Consider the following 19,177-nt stretch of genomic DNA (forward strand, 5'->3'; position numbering starts at 1 on the left):
GCCTTATTATTTCCTCTTAAGAGAAGTAATCTATCGTCTTGTAAGCTAGTCGATGTTTTAATTTGTCACGCTGTAAGCTAGTCAAGGTAATCATTACTTCGTGGCAGCTACAGAAAACTGCTGTTTAATTCTAAGCTGTCAGTACTGTTTTCTTTGAACTGTCACTACTCCTAAGGAGATACATCAGCCCTGTTGGTAGATACTGGTTGAAAAGTCTGTGGTATTTGTCTACGTAAAATGTTAATGAGTTAACTAGCTGAAGTTATGTAATTATAGTTGCTACCTCTAAAATCTGTTCCCTGTAGTGTACTTAACTATAACGTCTCTTCCAAGTTTTAATAATTTATAGCCGGCCGCGGTGGTCTAGCGATTCTAGGCTCTCAGTCCGGAACCGCGCGACTGCTACGGTCGCAGGTTCGAATCCTGCCTCGGGCATGGATGTGCGTGATATCCTTAGGTTAGTTAGGTTTAAGTAGTTCTAAGTTCTAGGGGACTGATGACCGCAGATGTTAAGTCCCACAGTGCTCAGAGCCATTTGAACCATTTTTTAAATAATTTATACGGTAATGCAAGTTCATTCCTCTGGAACTGAATTACGTCAAAACTCGCGAAAACGCAGCTAAATTTTCTAACTAAGGCTTTAACTTGTATAACTGTTACCCGAGCTCTATGAATCTGTCAGTTTTCAATCCTTCTTTTCTTGACCTATAGTTAGTGTGCAAAATTGGTGGTTTCAGCTTGGTTTGATCTGTGTCACCATCACATTGTTAATTTTTTTTTCTTCTAGCGCGATGTCATTATAAATTATAATATGAAGTGCATAGCATATGTTACTCATCCTATAAAAGTTAAAGTAAGGGTTTTGGGTTTTAATACTGAAGTTAGAATTTTAGTTTGACTCATTATTTTAAACAAAATGTGTAGTTTTACCTCCCCCCATGAACCATGGACCTTGCCGTTGCTGGGGAGACTTGCGTGCCTCAACGATACAGATAGCCGTACCTTAGGTGCAACCAGAACGGAGGGTATCTGTTGAGAGGCCAGACAAACATGTGGTTCCTCCTTTTCAGTAGTTGCAGGGGCGACAGTCTGGATGATTGGCTTATCTGGCCTTGTAACACTAACCAAAATGGCCTTGCTGTTGTGGTACTGCGAACGGCTGAAAGCAAGTGGAAACTACAGCCGTAATTTTTCCTGAGGGCATGCAGCTTTACTGTAGCATGGAGAGCTGCATCAAACCAGTCTCAGGACTGAAGACCACAGCAACAATACTTACTGTGTAGTTTTACTTCGGCCCAGCAACTTACTACTTTCTCCCTGCTCCTACCACTACAAAAACAAAACAAAAACATTACAACAGGCGATCATGGCTGCGAATTGTCCTTACTACTAAATATCAGCTGTTGTTGTGTTTACACGTTCCCCAATTTCACCGTTATGGAAGAACTGATGAGCAATAGCATTAGGCGACACGGTGACCACTGTTCTTCATACTCCCTATTTGGAAGTGCTGAAAACAACAGTAATAAAAATAAAATGAACTAATAACAATAATAATAATAATGATATCTTTCTACCGCTGGTGTGAGCCTTCGCAGCCTCACGGCAACTGTGATATTGTTGCCTTCCATCCTGCTACAACGCTGAACTGTGGTGCAAAATTTACTCCACAATTTTTTGATATATTCTGAATGATCCTATCTTATATGTTACACCGAACTAGAACAAATAAAATTTTGGGGGCCATTGAGATATTTCCCTATATAAGCCGCAACCAGCTGCAACGGTACATTTTGAAAGGGTTATCGAGAACATACATTTATGGGGGACGGAAATGTTGACAGTAAACAGTAAGTGACACGTAGAAGACAATATTTATGTAGTACCAGTATGTTAGTGTGGTTGAAGTTTATTCTCGCTAACGAATTTATGGCCTTTCATTTATATACCTGCGGATGTTTTAATCGAATGCGGGAAATATGCAGCGCCATAAATGGCTGGTCGAACAGTTGAAGCTGCAAATGAAATCAGCGCATTATTCCGGTGAATAATGAAGAGCGCCCAGAATACTTCTGGATAATACGGGGAGAAAATATCGCAGACTACACCGTTCATCATTGTAACTGCGACGGCAGCGAAAAGACCTTCCAGTTTAATCCAGCTCCCATTTGCAGCTTCTAAGCAGCAGACGGGAACTTACTTTAATTGACCGCAAATCCTAAGCGTGTCGTTTCCAGCATATACGTTCTCATCAGGGAGACCTGAAAGTGTTATTCTACTGCCAGAGAACTACTGCTTATAGCTTGTTAATGACTGATTGTTACTGGAAATGCAGGTTAGTCAGTGCCAAAGCTGGAACCGGAAAACATTACCCACTTTTTTGTAGAATAGTGAAGATTGAGAACTGTATCAATGTAGCCTACGAGATTATTTTATTTCTGTTTTGAACAACGGTACGTAACTACTGAACTACTGCAATGATGCGGGCGGGCGAATAGTATTTCAAGGAATTACGCAAATTCTCAGTAAAAAAAATTCTCGGCGTACCTCATCTAACTACAAGTAGTGAATAAATATTCATGTAAAGACAAAGAGAAGAAAGAGCGTTTTACTTAGCTCATGGTTGTAATTAACTTGTTCTCTACCAGGCATTAAACATAAGGCCTGAGTATTCAATCATTTTAAAAATCAAATTGCAACAAATAGTCGCGGAACTCTATAGCACAAACAAATTCAACCTTAGCCGCGCAGTTCTAGAGCACGAACAAATTCAAACATCTGGCAGCTGAGGGATCATTTAGTCCAGAGAAAACGACGTGACAGTAGACGTCTGTCATTTGCCGTTACAGTGTTGCCATATCGGCTGCCGCTCGGCTATAGGCGACACGCAAACACGAAGAGGTCCCTTCACAAGAGCTGACGCGGAGCCATGTTGAAAGCGGCTGACGCCAGGTATGCCGGGAACGCGAGAAGCTCTGTCGACAGTTCATTTTAAGTGACGAATGACCGAATTGTCAGACGACGCACTTCCTGTCCAAACCACAACCTCGTAACATTTCAAATGAATTTGCAATCGCAAATAATGACAACCATCAGCTGTAGAATGGAATGACAATGAAAATTTGCGCCGGACCGGGTCTCGAAGCCGTGTTTCCCGCTTATCACCTACCATTTCTTTACCCGTGTGCGGCTCACTACCACACCCAAACTTCTGTACGTCGTCAACGGTGCGTCTATGGTCTGTACTCGCACATCCATTATGTGCATTCCCGTACAGATCAGGCGTTGTACTTTGAGGTCGCATGCCCGGTATCGGCAGAACAATACGATATTACAGAGCCTGCATTATACTGGTGACGATGCACCTCTCGCGATAAACCGGAAATCCCGCTTCGAGTCCCGGTCCGGCACGAAGTTTCATTCTTGTCATTCCATTCTACAGCTGATGGTAGTCATTATTCGCATATGCGAATTCATTTGATATGTTTCGTAACAGGTGTGGTCGCCTCAATGCATCATCAGAATAATGCAGTTACTGCAATAGCGTACAACCTTTTAATGTGCAACGCACCGAAAGAAAAATCCGCAGAAATATTAACCACACTCGCTTTGTTCACGGCGATTAAAGCTGAACTCTACTAGCAGACTCGTGGCAGAAAAATTCCAGTTTCAGCACTGAAAGCTAACTGTTAACGTATCGTTTTCATGAATTACCTGACACTATCCTCGCACTGGCTACGCGAGCTGACACCATACCAGTTCTGATTCGTACGGGTACGATTCAGAACTGAAGTTACAGGCTATAGGCGACACAGGCTGTTCCAAACGAGAAAAGAATGTTAGGAAGAAAAATAAGAGCAAATATAACAGTCCACACGCTGATGACAATCATGTGACAAAATATCGAAAATAAAAACTGCATTTAAAACTACTGAAAATAATAAGTTATTTTGATTAAGATTTATACATTAAAAAATTACGTGACAGTACTAGATCGTAGCCCACGATTTCTGCATATAAGGACTGTACATTAACCACTGCCCAACCTCACGTTGTTGTGTTTATTCATGCTTCTATGAACAGTTGCATCAACGATTTGCTGCCTTCAATCGAAACTTACAACATCGCCAATGCAGAAGGTGCAGCTAGCTGCAGCGTTTGACAGGTCTTGTGTCCTACGAATGCGAGCGAGTCTCTGTTGCCTTGGTGGATGACAGTTTTGGACATGGATTTCCATCGACAGCTTGTTTTCTCCTGTATACGAAAAGACACTGGAGATTTTTGAGTGTTCCAGGAGTAAAACCTGCGACCGAATCCATCAACCACTATTGCAACAGAGCATCGCATTAGTAGGAGACAACGTCTTTCTACGCAGCAGATAGCTCCATCTTCTCCCTTGGCGATAAGTCGCGATCACTGAACTACAAACAACAATGAGAGACGCTCCGCCTGTAAAGTCACGTTTGGTGCCGAAGGGGTGGTCTACGGGCAGGCGCCAGCGCCTATAATTTCGACGCTCTGTAGCGTCGTTGGGTGACGTTTCAGGAAACGAGCTCCTGTCCTTGATCTGTTCCTCAAGACACTGTCTACAGTCGGTCGAACTCTGTCACAACATTTCTGGGACACCTCGTAAATGGTTCAAAGTAACCAAGTCGAATTCGTATAATGGATATCGTTTATTTGTAACCTGATGGGTTCAAATACAAAATGAAACATAACCTTCTGTTTGTGGAACATCCACAGCTATTATGTAAATTGTTTATAACTGAAAAATGCACTACAACTGTACAAAATTCATTACTGAAGTCATACAGAATCTACTTTCGGGGTCTCATTCCCATTTTCAGGCGAGACTTAAGTCAGTACAAAGTGTACATATCCAAATTACATTAAAGGGAAGCACATCTGCTATGCATGGTTCATCAGAGGGAGTATGGATATGTAACCTCGCTAAAGCAGATGTGCTGTCTTTTAATTTAACTTTGACATGTCCACTTTGTAACAAATTTTCTCTTATGAACAAAAGGAAACGTTTATGATTATAACCACGTACATGACATGTACTTTCGTTTCCTTTGTCCAGAGTGCAGTTTGTTAGAGACTTTCTTTGTGGATTTCTAATTCATTTTAATATATTCAATAGGCACAATGTTATCGTTCATGGACTTCAGCAGCTGATTCTTTTACAAACTTACTGCCACATTGTCCACGTCCACCGGTGGTAACCACACAGTATGTTGCTGCTTCAGTTCTGGTACACTGCATCTGTCAGGCAATTTTCGTTTGACTGACAGAGGTGAAGCTTTGTTAGAACTAAAAATAAAAAAAACTACTATGTTGGCTCTGCCTTTCACAGATTTTTTTTTAATTATCTACATTCAAAAATTGGCATGCCTCAAAATGGAAAACACAAAGCTTAAGACTATTGTAAAGATAGTGAGCATCTTCCTTCTTGTGGCAGTCCTTTCTCGTATAAACAAAACGTTTGTTGCCTCTACTTAAGTAAAACAAATGATTACTCTATGAACAACCAATGAAAATACGTACATATTGCACTACAAATCCATTTTACACCATCTGTACTCTATTAATAACTATCTCTCGGTTTCTGTGCGGCTAATGTAATGCAGTCCAAAGATTTCCATGCTTTCAAAAACTTTTTAGGTGCCAACTAATTTTAAAAATTTCTTTGAGTTTATAAATGTCCGTATTAAATACTTGAACGGCCTAAAGATTGGTATACTTCTTCGTGAAATGAAGTACGAAACGGAGTATTTAAAAAGTTGTTGATTGACACACTATTTTGCATGCAGGAAACTTTCAGAGGTTTGTACAATAGTAACATCATGAAAAGTTATTTAAAATGTTAACAGTCTCATCAACGCACAATTTCTGAAGAAACTACAAGGTAATGGAAGTCTCAAGCATTAGCTCGCATGCCTGCAACTAGTAATGGACTGTCCTGAAATGAGAAATCGTTATTCAAAACTTTATTCACTTGTATCTCAGCATCGTCTGGAAACACAGTGACATTTCCTATGTAATTATCTTACAGTCGGAATAGAGAGAGCCATCTGTAAACTTCAATAAAAATATCCCGAGCATTCAAGCGATATTTCGGTATTATATTTCTGATTGCTGCTACAAATAGTAGCGGCCATAATCACCTCTGAAATACGACCTCAACTGAGCGCCCTTCTCCACTCCATCTACAGGGCGTTTCAAAATGAATGTACAGGTTTTAAGGCTTTGCAGCATTTATTAAATTACAATTATAAATAATACATCAAATGAAAGACCAAGTGAAACAGCTTCTCTTAAAAGTGTTCCGTGTGTGAGCGCCATTCTTCACGCATATAATCGATACGCGAGTTCTTCCCAAACTTTGATCAGCGTGTCTCGGGTAATTGTTGCAACCGTGCCTTTTCTAAAATCGGATACATCAGCTGGTAGCGGAGGCCCGTACACATGATCCTTTATCTACGCCCGAAGGTAAAAACCGCATGACGTCAGATCGTGTGTGATCGTGGAGGTCATGTGAAACTAGCTCTGCCATCCGTCCCCTTGCGGCCAATTAGCGGTCGGGTACGACGTCGTTTAACCAATCGCGCACCATGTTGCTGCCAACAAAGTTACTTGGTTCAGCTTCTTCCCATTGAGGAAACAGCCTTAGTTCTAGCCCATCAAGACCAGGAACACCAGTTTTACTTTTGAAATTTGCTATGGCCTCCCGTCGGGTAGGCCGTCGCCTGGCGTTAAGTCTTCTTAGTTGACGCACGTTACTGTTGCTTCATCGGAGGAGAAAGGCCCATGAACTTTCCGCCGAGATAAAAAACATTCAATTTATGGGAGCCTCTTTGTAACAACTTGCTTGCAACGTTCCCACATCAACCGTAGTCCCTAGGCTTTACAGCTTGTAACAACTGCAGTAGATACGGAAATAGTTCTAAGCACGTTGTTAGAAGTCTCTACACAGCAGTCAGTGGAGCTGCTAATCCACCACTTGCCTACCGAACTGATTCCTTGGGGCAACGTGCTAAAGATTCTCATTCGTTCAGCACGTTCTTCAGGCGCCCTTGGTCGTTCCAAACTTTCCTTTTGAGTAAAGCTACGATATCTGAACAAAACTGACTTACTCTTTCATCTGTTCTTTATAATTGTAAGTTAAATGTACCAAATGCTACAAAGCCTTAGGACCTCTATATTCATTCTTAAGCACTCTGTACGTACACAGACAATCTGCCTAGCAGCGCTGCAGTAGCAAAACTACAAAAAAACTGTGAAAGTTTCGTGACTCTTTGTCGTCGTCTCTGCTTAATCGTATAAAATTAAGTAAAGAACTGTACTTAGCTACAAACGTAGATATCTTCAACATTTCGCGGCCCTGTCAGCAACTGTATAAACATTAATTTTAATTTTAATAATCAACAGCCTCAGTTGCACCGTTTACCTAGAAATTTACCTAGGTTTCAGTCGGGATAACCCAACCTTCTTTAGAAAATCAGTAACTGCCGTTTGTCCGTAGTGGACGTCATCAAGCTAAAACTATAAATCCATAAATTATCGTCAGACTGTAAAACTTAGCTGGAACTGCCTCGGCCCCACTTCGCGACCGCGATGCGGCAGCCACGAGTGCTGTACTGGAACTGACCGTAGCGTCATGAGGCCCGCCTAGGCGGACACAATACCTCGCGCCTGAGCATAAACTGTGTGATGGGTTCTTGTTGGGACAAGGCGCGAACTTAACTCCTGACTTTGAATTTACTAGTAAAGTGAAATAAAAGTTATAGCGGAGGAAAAGGGCGTATATGTTAACCTGTGCAGAACGTCGATCAAAGTACTGCTCAACCGTGCAATGTTTACGCTCCTTACACCAAACGAGGCGTCGTTTACCATTTACCGGCGTGATTTGTGGCTTATGAGCAGCCGCTTTACCATGAAATCAAAGTTTTCTCTCCTCCCGCCTAACTATCACAGTACTTACAGTGGAGCCTGATGCAGTTTGGAATTCCTGTGTGATTGTCTGGATAAATGTCTGCCTATTACACATTACGATCCTCCTCAACTGTCAGCGGTCTCTGTCAGTCAACAGACGAGATCGGCCTGTATGTTTTTGTGTTATACGTGTCCCTTCATGTTTCCACTTCACTATCACATCGGAAACAGTGGACCTAGGAATGTTTAGGAGCGTGGAAATCTCGCGTATAGACGTGTGACACAAGTGACACCCAATCACCTGACCACGTTCGAAGTCCGTGAGGTCCGCGGAGCGCCCCCTTCCGCTCTCTCACGATGTCTAATGACTACTGAGGTCACTGATATGGAGTACCTGGCAGTAGGGGGCAGCACAATGCACCTAATATGAAAAACACATGTTTTGGGCGTGTCCAGATACTTTTGATCACTACATCGCTGTATCTTGCAAGGAGATATTCGGTGGTGGAGCTACATTATCCACACACAATTTGAAAATCAGCTATATCTGGAATAATTCAAGTCTGCAAAGTTATCTAGATGTAACAAAGTGTGAAACTAACATCAAACGAAGAAAAATAGATTTAAATATCTCAGAGAATTGAACAGCACGTTATGTTCCCCTATTGCATCAGAGATCTCGATCGTTTTGTATATCAGAACACAAAATACAGAACATGTAAGTTCTTATACAAGTCGTTTCTCTAGTGCTGTTCACGCTATGTGACTATGTGACTATCGCCTTGATAGACATTTGTTCATGTGGATAAACGGCGGCTGGAGACTTTCCAGATTGCTTTCTACATGAAAAATTCACTGGAAAATCTTACGGTATATAATGTCATGTGACGAGGGCCTCCTGGTGCAAGTCTTTCGATTTGACGCCACATCGGCGACTTGCGCGTCGATGGTGATGAAATGATGATGATGATGATGAAGTCAAGGACTGTATGTGGACCACTCTGAAACAGGTATTCGAAAGCCTGTCCTCGAAACCAGATTAGGGTATGGTGCTTAGCAAGAGGGTAGTGAAATGTCTGGGGCAACAACAGGAAGTCAGGGGTTACCGTCGTTGGCGGGGCACGGAGGTAAAAGCCCACGATTCGTTGGATGAGGAGCCATACGTTTTGTTTCAGGGGGCACGTAAGACGGTGCTCGTCGGTGTCTTCGAGCTGACAGTCAGGGCAGAGTGGGGAGGTGGCCAGTCCTATGCGATAAAGTCGACTATTAGTCGGGAATTTTCCACAGACTAAAACATACCAGAGCGCAGACACAGACGACGGTAAAAAAGGTGCATGCACACACCCCCAAACCGTGCGCCAGTTAATGTCAGGATGCTGTAGCACCATGGGGTCGCAAGGGTTGGACAGCATAAACAAACGATAGTAATCTTTTATACGGGGAGGACGGGTGACTGGAAGACCGGCCCGAACGTAGCTGAGTTCTATGAAACAATTGGCGACGTGGTACAATAATGGAGAAATAGGTGCCACATTGATCGGTGGATCGAGAGAAGCTGGTCGGAGGATATCTAAGGCACTGCGTGTTAAGGACGGGACCGGTCCCCGCCAGTGCCGCAACAGAGTGTGGACAAAGAGTGCAGAAGATCGTGCCCGCACGTTGACGAGTCCGAGGCCACCTTTTGCAGGAGGCAGTGTTAGAGTGTTGTAGCGGACTCTGAAAAGTGCCCCTGCTGACACGAAATATCCAAAGGCTGGGTGTTGTGTGCTGTCCTTAGGTTAGTAAGGTTTAAGTAGTTCTGACTTCTAGGGGACTGATGACCATAGATGTTAAGTCCCATAGTGCTCAGAGCCATTTCAACCATTTATCCAAAGGCTGATTGGATGCGGCGGCCAAGGAGTAACGGCATTGGAAGGATCTGGGCGACGTGTACCAGTTTAGGGGCGACATACATGTTGACATAGGACACACGTTGGAGTTGGTTTATGTTACGGTGCACTTGACCGCGGACATGGTGCCGAATCGACTGCAAAAGCTGCAGGTAAGCTAGGGCCACTGTGCGGTGTGTGGAGCTCGTGAATTGGATACCCAAGTAACGAAGGGTGGTACTGACTGGGAGTGGGGTCGGCACCATAGCCGGGAGGCCGCGTCCAATGTGCATCATAGTCGATTAAGAATGCTACCAGAAAGACGTCCATACTGGTGGATCCATTGGATGGCGTCATTGAGTTCCGTGGAGGAGCAGGTGAGAAAGAGGAGGTCGTCCGCATAAACCCTGCAGTGAAAGGTGTAGTCACGTAAAGTGAGGCCCTGCAGTCTAGAGGTAAGACCAGTGATGAGGGGCTCAAGTGCAATGGCATATTGTAAAGTAGACATAGGGCATCCTTGACGCACAGAGCGGCGTATAGGAATCGGTCCTACAAGCCTCCCATTGACTTGTGCCATCGAGACCGTGGGAAGTAGTACCGGTGAACGGCATCGGCAAAAGGCAATGGGAACCCCACACGTGTCGCCACCATGCGGAGGAATGGGTGTCGAACGCGATCAAAGGCACGCGTGAAATCGACGGATACCAGTGCTGCACGAAGGCGACAAACCGACGCCAGTGTGATGAGGCCACGGCATTCTCCTAGGGCTGTCTGTAAGGTGGCCCCACAACCACTGCAGTCTGCTCCGGTGAAAGGACCGTAGGTAAGACGGTGCGTATGCGCGCTGCTAAGAGGCGTGCATACATTTTATAGTCTGCATTCAGTAGTGTAAGGGGGCGATGTGCAGAGACATGAGACCCTCCCTTCGGCTTAGGCACAGGTAGAAGAATGCCAGTGACGAATTCAGGTGGAATTGGGAAGGACGGAATAAAGAGTTCCTGAATCATTTCCGTCCAGCGAGGAAGCATTAACGTGGTGAACGCCCGATGAAACTCCACTGGGAGACCATCTGGTCCAGGTGATTTGTTCTTGGCCCCTTTGTTGATCGCATCTACCACCTCTTCTGCGGTGATTGCAGACATCACAGACGTTGACTACACTACGGTGAGGGTCCGATCAGGGGAAGGATGGAGATCATCAGGAATTGGCGTTGCCATCGGTTCATCATCATAAAATTGGCGATAATGTTCAGCAAAGGCAGAAAAGTCGACGTCGACGATTATGGTCGGATGCGGCGTGGATTGTGGATGGGGTTTCGTCGTGGAGGAGGTCTTGTCGTCGGGAACGCACCACGATACCATGCAGTCGTGCACGTTGGAGAGAGAGGAGACGAGCTTTAGTACGCTGTCGTTCCCTGTGGGTGTCAGGTGATGGAGGGAGCGCATCGAGCTCACGGAGGACGGCGTAGTGAAAATTTGTGGTGTCTCTATGCCATGCTGCTGCTTCCTTGCCACATTGCACGAAGACCTTTCTGATCGCAGGTTTGGCGCATTTGAGCCACCAATTGAACGTGGATGTGTACTGCGGGAGACGTCTTTCGCAAGACGCCCATGTAGTGGCAATACATTGTCGGCAGTATGGATCATCAAGGAGGGAGGTATTAAGTTTCCAGTAACCTCTGCTACGCCACACTGACTGAGGTGGAAGAGCCAGGGAGCAAATGAAGGCGCAATGGTCAGAAAATGCAAGGGGCCATCGTTCAGCGTGGGCGACTTCATTGTCAAGGTGGGCAGAGACATAAAACCGGTCCAGTCTGCTCGCAGAATGTGCTGTATAATGGGTAAAACCGGGGGTATTGCCATGAATTTTCTCCCAAACGTCCACTAGATGAAAATCGTCGAGAAAGGTGAGGAGCGCCGGGCATGGCGAATAACCAGGCATTTGGTCCTGCGGATGGAGGACGCAGTTGAAATCGCCTCCCATGATAAGGCGATCATAGCGTCCAGAAAACAGGGGCGCCACGTCATGTCCGAAGAAAGCGGACCGCTGCCGACGGTTCGTGGAGCCAGACGGAGCGTAGATATTGATGACGCGCGTGTCGAAGATGGTAACAGCCATGCCTCTTCCACAGGGAAGGATTGTCGTGTCCTTAAGTGGAATTCCTTCGCGTATGCAGAAAGCCACTCCACACCCTGATTGATCACATGTGGACGTGTATGAGTCGTAGCCGTAGCCTGGTGGTAGTGTGGCAATGCGTACTTCCTGAAGAAGGGCGACGTCGACGTCAGAGGCCCGAAGCATGTCACATAGGAGTTGCAGCTTGGGTGCAGTGCCGATCATGTTGATGTTCAGTGTGGCGAACCGGTACGTTTGTTTCAGTGGTGGTGGACGCGCATCGACCATCACCAAGGGAAGTATGAGGAGGGCACCGACAGGAAGTCCCGTCCCATCAGCTGCAGTGCCTCGCTTTTGATGTTAACAGGCAGCCTCGTCCGACGGAGGCAATTCTTCCGGAGGAGGGGGCGTATCTTCCTCAACGTCGTCGGCCCATGTTCCTGTGTCGTGGGTCTGTCCAATGTCCATCGGAATGGCGTCGTGGTGAGAGAGTTCTGGAGTTGTCGGCGGGGAGACAGGCGTCTCAACCTGCGCACCGATCGTTACATTGTGCGTGACGACCTCCATGGTGACCCCGCCCTGCGGAACGTCTTGTTCATCGTGAAAGTTGTCCGCCGACCTTTGCGTGGAAATGTCGGCTGGTCGGGTGTCGTCTCCGTCGTCGCGGGTGGCGACGCTTTGAGAGCCCGTGGGTGAACGGCGACGGCGCTTGCGGCTACGTGGCGAGCGCTCTTTGCGCACGTGTTCCTCAGTGTCGGACGACGGCAAGGAGCAGCGCCGACCTGGTTCGAAGGCGTCGGTGGGTACAATGAAATTGTCAAACAGGTGTTGTGAAGATGTACTGGTCTCCTCAGCGTCCGATGCGGGAGCCTGTTCGGCGGCAAGGTTGTCAGGTGGGACGTCTGCACCGTCCGTAGGTGACTGGGACGGTGGGACGTGCCGATCGGAAGGACCGGGCGACGGACTGGACGAAATTGTAGACGTGGCGAGTGCCGCTGCGTAAGTGACCGGTAGGGCGGTCATCGTGGGTGTGACGGACGCTTCCGACAACGGGAGCTGCGCGACACGTAGTTGAATGCATTCAGACCGTAGGTGACCTTCTTTCCCGCAACCGGAACAGGTCCGAGGTTGGCCGTCGTACATTATAATGGCACGGCAGCCTCCGATACGTAGATAGGAAGGCACGTGTTTCTGCAACTCGATGAGGACCTGTCTAACACCGTTTAAAACTGGATAGGTCTGAAATTGGACCCATCGTTCGGCTACATGTTCCAGAACGTTGCCATAGGGACGGAGCGTCTCGATGACGACGTCTGCAGGTAGTTCGAACGGCAGTTCGAAGATCCTTATCGTCCGTGTGCCGAGACCTGCGTGATCGACGGTAACGGGTCCGACGTTGCCTTCGGAATGACAGAAGCGCAGTCCACGTTTTGCCTCTTGAAGCACCTTGTCGCACGCCGCATCGTTGATCATTCTGACGTAGACGGTACTGCTAACTATCGACAAGTGGATACCAATTAGTTCCGTTGGTGGTATTTTAACTTCATCGCGAAAAAAACTTTCTACCTCCAGGGCCTTGGGTCGGGCGAAGTCTGAACAAAAGTTGAAACGTAATGTCTTCTTCCGATAGTTGTGCGCCATGGTGGTCTAGAAGGGAAAACGGCACTTAACAGCGGCCGAAACTACTCAGCTACCGGGGGCAATGTTACTGTGTATAAAGACCTTTAACAGAAAATCTCGACTTGGCACTTCCTGTCGTGTTAGTAGGTGATGAACCAATCTGGCTGATGGAAAATATAGTAAGACCTTACGGCGGAAAAGAGCTGAATTATTAAAGGAGGATATTTAACCTTCGGCCAACTTTAACAATTAAATCTGTTGAGTGTACTTTCGGTACAGCGTATAATATGTGCAGAATACTAATTCGACCATTAGATACCAGTATGGATTGTGCTGAACACATTATGAATGCTATTACAGTACTTCACAACTACTGCATGTTGGAATGAGAGGCGGATTTAAACATGAAGAAATCTTAGAAGAGGTTCTCAAACTACCCACAATGGACGACCCACTTCATCAGCGGATAACGCTCGGACTAAATTTACCAATTATTTTGTTAATGTATACTTCCATATACAGATCATACAATAAGAACGAAAGTGTAATTGTCAACGATAGTAGTTTTTTTTCCCTGTTTGTTTTCCTGAGTCAGTTCCTTCACAGAACACAGTGACCAGTTATTCTGCCGCTATATGGCTTTCTTTCTACTTCGTCATTTAGTAGTTCTATGACAAACTTTTCGCCTGGAGTTTCTCATTTTTCAATGTCCAACAAAGAACAAATACACAAAAAATTTGTCACCCTCTAAAGTTATTAAGCCTATAAAAGTGTTTTAGTGCTGGGAAACATAGGTTTCACAGAATCGGTTTATTTAACCAGGAAGTAGAGACTCCGGAAATACATCCACAAACGGACTGGATGCTATGTCGACTCAATAAATTGTCTCAAAAAAAGAAGCTCCAACAATTGCAGACCCAGAGGGGCACTGCTAAGAGAACTGATCAACACAATATAATATGATTCCACAATTTCTCAACTGAATATTTTCTGTAGGCTTCCTAACGATGTTGCCCTGTGTGTGCTTTGTGGAAAGGTGGTATTAAAATTGTAGATTATCTTCAACGCAGTAAAGGTTTGGCTAGTAAGCTTCAAATGCTTTGTGATTTCTGTGGGGTAACAGAAACTGCCTATTCTTAGGCATTCTGCAAAGGATTTATAATTCAGATACTAGACAAGCGTACTCGGAAGGGTAGGAGAGCAGCTCAAAAACCTTTTTGTTATCATGGACCTCAATATGAGACAAAATACTGAAGGAAACTGATTGCATGGGAATGGCCGAAACTTCAAATTGGGTTCTCGAGGCATTTAAAGCGGCAGAATGACAAGAAGCAGCATGAGGAGGAAGAGACGAGATAAACATGTAAACCAAGAAGATAATGAAGTCGTATTAGGAACAACAAAGGTGAGTCATAGGTCAGATGTAACTCTGATTTGATTTTCCAAGAACTAAATTTTGTGGAATATTAATTCTATGTAGAAAAATCGATTTGGCCTATAGGTCTGTAGCTTCTTGGGATGTTTTGTGGTATTATTTGGAGGAACTACATATATTAACATACTATGTACAGGAAGAAAAATACATACTGCTTAGTTTTAAAAAGTTAACCTTAATTTAGATTTTGGTGTTCAAGATTTGTAGAATAAAAACTTGTGCTTGAAATGTCGAGATTGTAGTCTACCTTTTACATAGATATGTTGTTAGTATGTACTTTAAGTTTCAAGCATCTAAGTAAGAGAGTTGGTCAGTGCTTAGATTGTATGTACGTTACTAATCTTAACAAATAATGGTAATAAAGTCGATAGCATAACAAAATATAACATCAAAATGTTCAAAAAAATGGTTCAAATGGCTGTGAGCACTATAGTCATCAGCCCTCTAGAACTTAGAACTACTTAAACCTAACTAACCTAAGGACATCACACAACACCCAGTCATCACGAGGCAGAGAAAATCACTGGCCCCGCCGGGAATCGAACCCGGGAACCCGGGCGTGGGAAGCGAGAACGCTACCGCACGACCACGAGCTGCGGACTCAGAATGTTCAACAAGAAACTTTGTTCTACTACGCTTTGTATCTTACTAAGAATTCATGTATTTTAGTTGGAGCCGTGTAAACTTTGACAATTGATAGTATTTTATCCCAGCGCTCAGACGCGTGTTACATTAACGAGCGCTCACACGAGGTGTTGTAAGTTGAATGCCAAATGTCTAAGCGCGCGATATGAGACACCTATCAGATTTCCATCGTGTAAACTTAGACTTACGCTAGTTCTCTGGCGTTCTCTCCCGAGATTTCCACTGTCAACTACTCTTCACAACTAGAAGGAAGACGTGTTCGGTCTGTGGTGTCACCGCCAGACACCACACTTGCTATGTGGTAGCCTTTAAATCGGCCGCCATCCGTTGGTATTCGTCGGACCCGCGTGTCGCCACCATCAGTGATTGCAGACCGAGCGCCGCCACACGGCAGGTCTAGAGAGACTTCCTAGCACTCTCCCCAGTTGTACAGCCGACTTTGCTAGCGATGGTTCACTGTATACTTACGCTCTCATTTACAGAGACGACAGATTAGCATAGCCTTCAGCTACGCCATTTGGTACGACCTAGCAAGGCGCCATATTCAGTTACTAACAGATAATATTGTGAATCATGTACCGTCAAGAGCGACGTTCATCATTAAGGGATTAAAGTTAAGTATCAAACTAATTACGTCCGCTTTCTGAATCCTAATTCCTTGTCGTGTTCCATACCTCACGTAAGTAGAGTCCTTCCCTCCTCACGCCAGCCTGCGTGAGCTAAAACGCGTGCATTTCGGCCTCCACTAGTAACACAGTGTTGGCTCTTCTGCCAACACAACACGGTCAGCGTAATTGGCACAGTTGAAGTGCAAAGAGAGCGAACAGCTCGTGTAGCGTTACGCCCTAGTATCCCAGACCCGGGTAGTATTCGCGCGGCGGTCTAACGACTGTGCACCGATACACCGGTCAGTATTGGTGTCGCTGTTACGCGGACCCCGTGTACTAGATGGGACGGACCCTAGGGAAAAGGAGCGGAGGTGGGCCTTGAGCCAGAGGTGTACACATTCCACTTTTAACCTGGCCATGCTCGCCTGTTAGCCAGGCAGGCAAGCTGCCGCTCGCTATCAGCAGAACGGCTGCAGCAGCGATAACTGCCTTCCCGTCTTCCCGTTGTGCTACGCTACGTAGCAGTTCATCCTGTACGCCTTTATAAACTTTTTGGAAATTTGTGGTAAGGCCTTATGGGACCAAACGCCTGTGGTCATCGGTCCCTAGGCTTACTCACTACTTAGTCAAACTCAAAGCAACTTATGCTGAGGACAACACAAACACACACGCACACCCATGCCCGAGGGAGGACCCGAACCTCCGAGGGGGAAGCCGCGTGAACCGTGACAAGACGCCTCAGGCCGCGCGGCTACCCAGCTTGGCCTTGTACGCCTTTATTGTAGCGTTATGAGTAGGGTTCGTAAGTTGACTAATAGTCTTCTTTTACCCGAGTATCAGAAGACGAGGCTCAATGAAATATACATTGATTTTCGGGTATGTAGATCAGAAAATAGTAGATTTTTGTCTTTTTTGCGTTTTTGGTGTAAGTCAGGCTCATTTATTTATTTCAAAATGAACGGTTCTCTCTGCAACTTCCCCGATTTCGACTGGTTGCTGGTTATTCTCAATACGAGCCATGATAATGTTAGCTCAAATACATGTTACCTGTAATAAGCAGAGCAACATGTCAAAGTTGAGATCCTTTGGACCTCGATGTCTATTATACTTCAGCGACAATTAATATAAGGTTTTGGAAGTCTGGTTTCTGACCATAGTGTGTTCCAACGAAATATGACCTCAGTTAAACCAATTTCAATTACTTTTTCCAGAATGTGTTTCGCGCGGTTTCCCTGACTTCATTGCAAGTGGCCAAAATAGTTCATCCTGAATTCCCCAAATGCATTTTATCAAACACGAAGTTCGTTTTTCATATCATGTAAATCTAAAAAATACATGTCTAAAATAAGAAGCTTTTATTTCATACTATGCTTCCATCGCACTACTTTCCATACCACTATAACGTGGCTCTTAACATCCACTGAGCCATATTGTTTTCCTTTTTTCCCTATTTCAGTCAATGTTGGCCGTAAATTTCGAAAGCCTATGCACTGCTGAATGGCATCAGGTCTTAAGCATGCATTTCCACACACTTTCCGGCAGCTAAGTCTTTTTGGAACATACTCGATGTTACCGAATGAGTGTTTAGTAACCGTTTACATAATTTGCATTTCGAGACACCTACTGATTTTATATGGAGCTGATTCTTAAACTCACGACAATTTTTTATCTGTTGGATTTCGGCTCTGTTACCTGACAAGTATAAATTCGCCAATTCTCAATTTCTCCTCAATCAACTTTAAGTTTGATTTATTTCTTTTTCTGCTCTCACTGTTACGGTAAATGAACTGCAGTGAAACAGCCTACGCAGACATATACGAGACTATTCTGTAGTCTACTTGGATTGGCAGCGCAACCTGTTTTTAGGTCCAGAAGGCTGAACGGGTCCCGTGAAGCTTGTCACGCTAGCGGAAACACAAGTTGGCCTACATTAACCACTGTGCTACACATGAACTCTTGTCTCAGTTGCGGCAAGATTGAGCTGCTATAATAGTTGCGCGGAAATAGGGGCAGGCAGGTTGGAAGGATGATAATTTTTTGGACATCCCTGTCGCCAGCAGACGACGAGTTGGTGTGGCGAGCAAGAGGCGAAAAAGACACCAGCAGTCTACCACAGGCCAAGTGTTTCGCTGTCCAAATTATTTATTAGCCTACTCCAGGCTGCACTGCGCTGATCGGGCCAGCCAGAGTGGCTCGCGAACCGTTCCAGTCGAGTGAGTGCTTCCCCCCTCACCCCCCCCCCCCCTCCGACGCACCAGACCAGCGCTACGCCACCTAATAGCGTCTGTTCGTAAATTTCTCTGAGAACAACATAGTCTCCCTTGTGCGTGTGACAAGCGTGCGAGTGGGTGAGACGTGGGGAAGAGTTTACTCGTGGGTTTTCTTGGTGGCCAGTCGTCGAACGCGTTTCGAGAAATTTCGTCATTTTTCTTCTGCATACTTGGTTGAGAATGTAGGACAACATGAAAGAGAAAGTGGATAAGGCTGGCCAGCTCTGACCGTAGACAAACACTGACCGGAAGGATGACTCGAGTGGATCTCCATGTACTGCGCGGTCGGTGGCTTCTTAGCCGCTGGTCTGACACTAAGAGAGGTCCTTAGCTCGCTTCAGTGACCTACATTCTTCCTATGTGGTTTCCGAAACATTGTGTGGATCCGCTAGTAGGTAGGCCTGAGATAATCACCGACAGATTGGCTGCTGATGCACAAGAGACTGTTCTTGACTAAGAGCTGTGTAGTTCCTTGTTATACCTCGAGGCGAACCTGTATCAATAGAAAATAAAATGAAACACCTTCGAGGATCACCATTTAAATTTTAAGAACTGACTGCTAGACGATACTACTGAGGTATCAGTGGGGTTTTAAAATTTACCATTTGATATTGTTCAAATCAGTGGTGGATAAGAAATTGGCCGAATAGTTTGTTCACAGTGAGCGCTTGAAGGAACAGT

Source organism: Schistocerca americana, chromosome 7 (assembly GCF_021461395.2).
Source record: "Schistocerca americana isolate TAMUIC-IGC-003095 chromosome 7, iqSchAmer2.1, whole genome shotgun sequence".
In the NCBI taxonomy this organism is placed as follows: domain Eukaryota; kingdom Metazoa; phylum Arthropoda; class Insecta; order Orthoptera; family Acrididae; genus Schistocerca; species Schistocerca americana.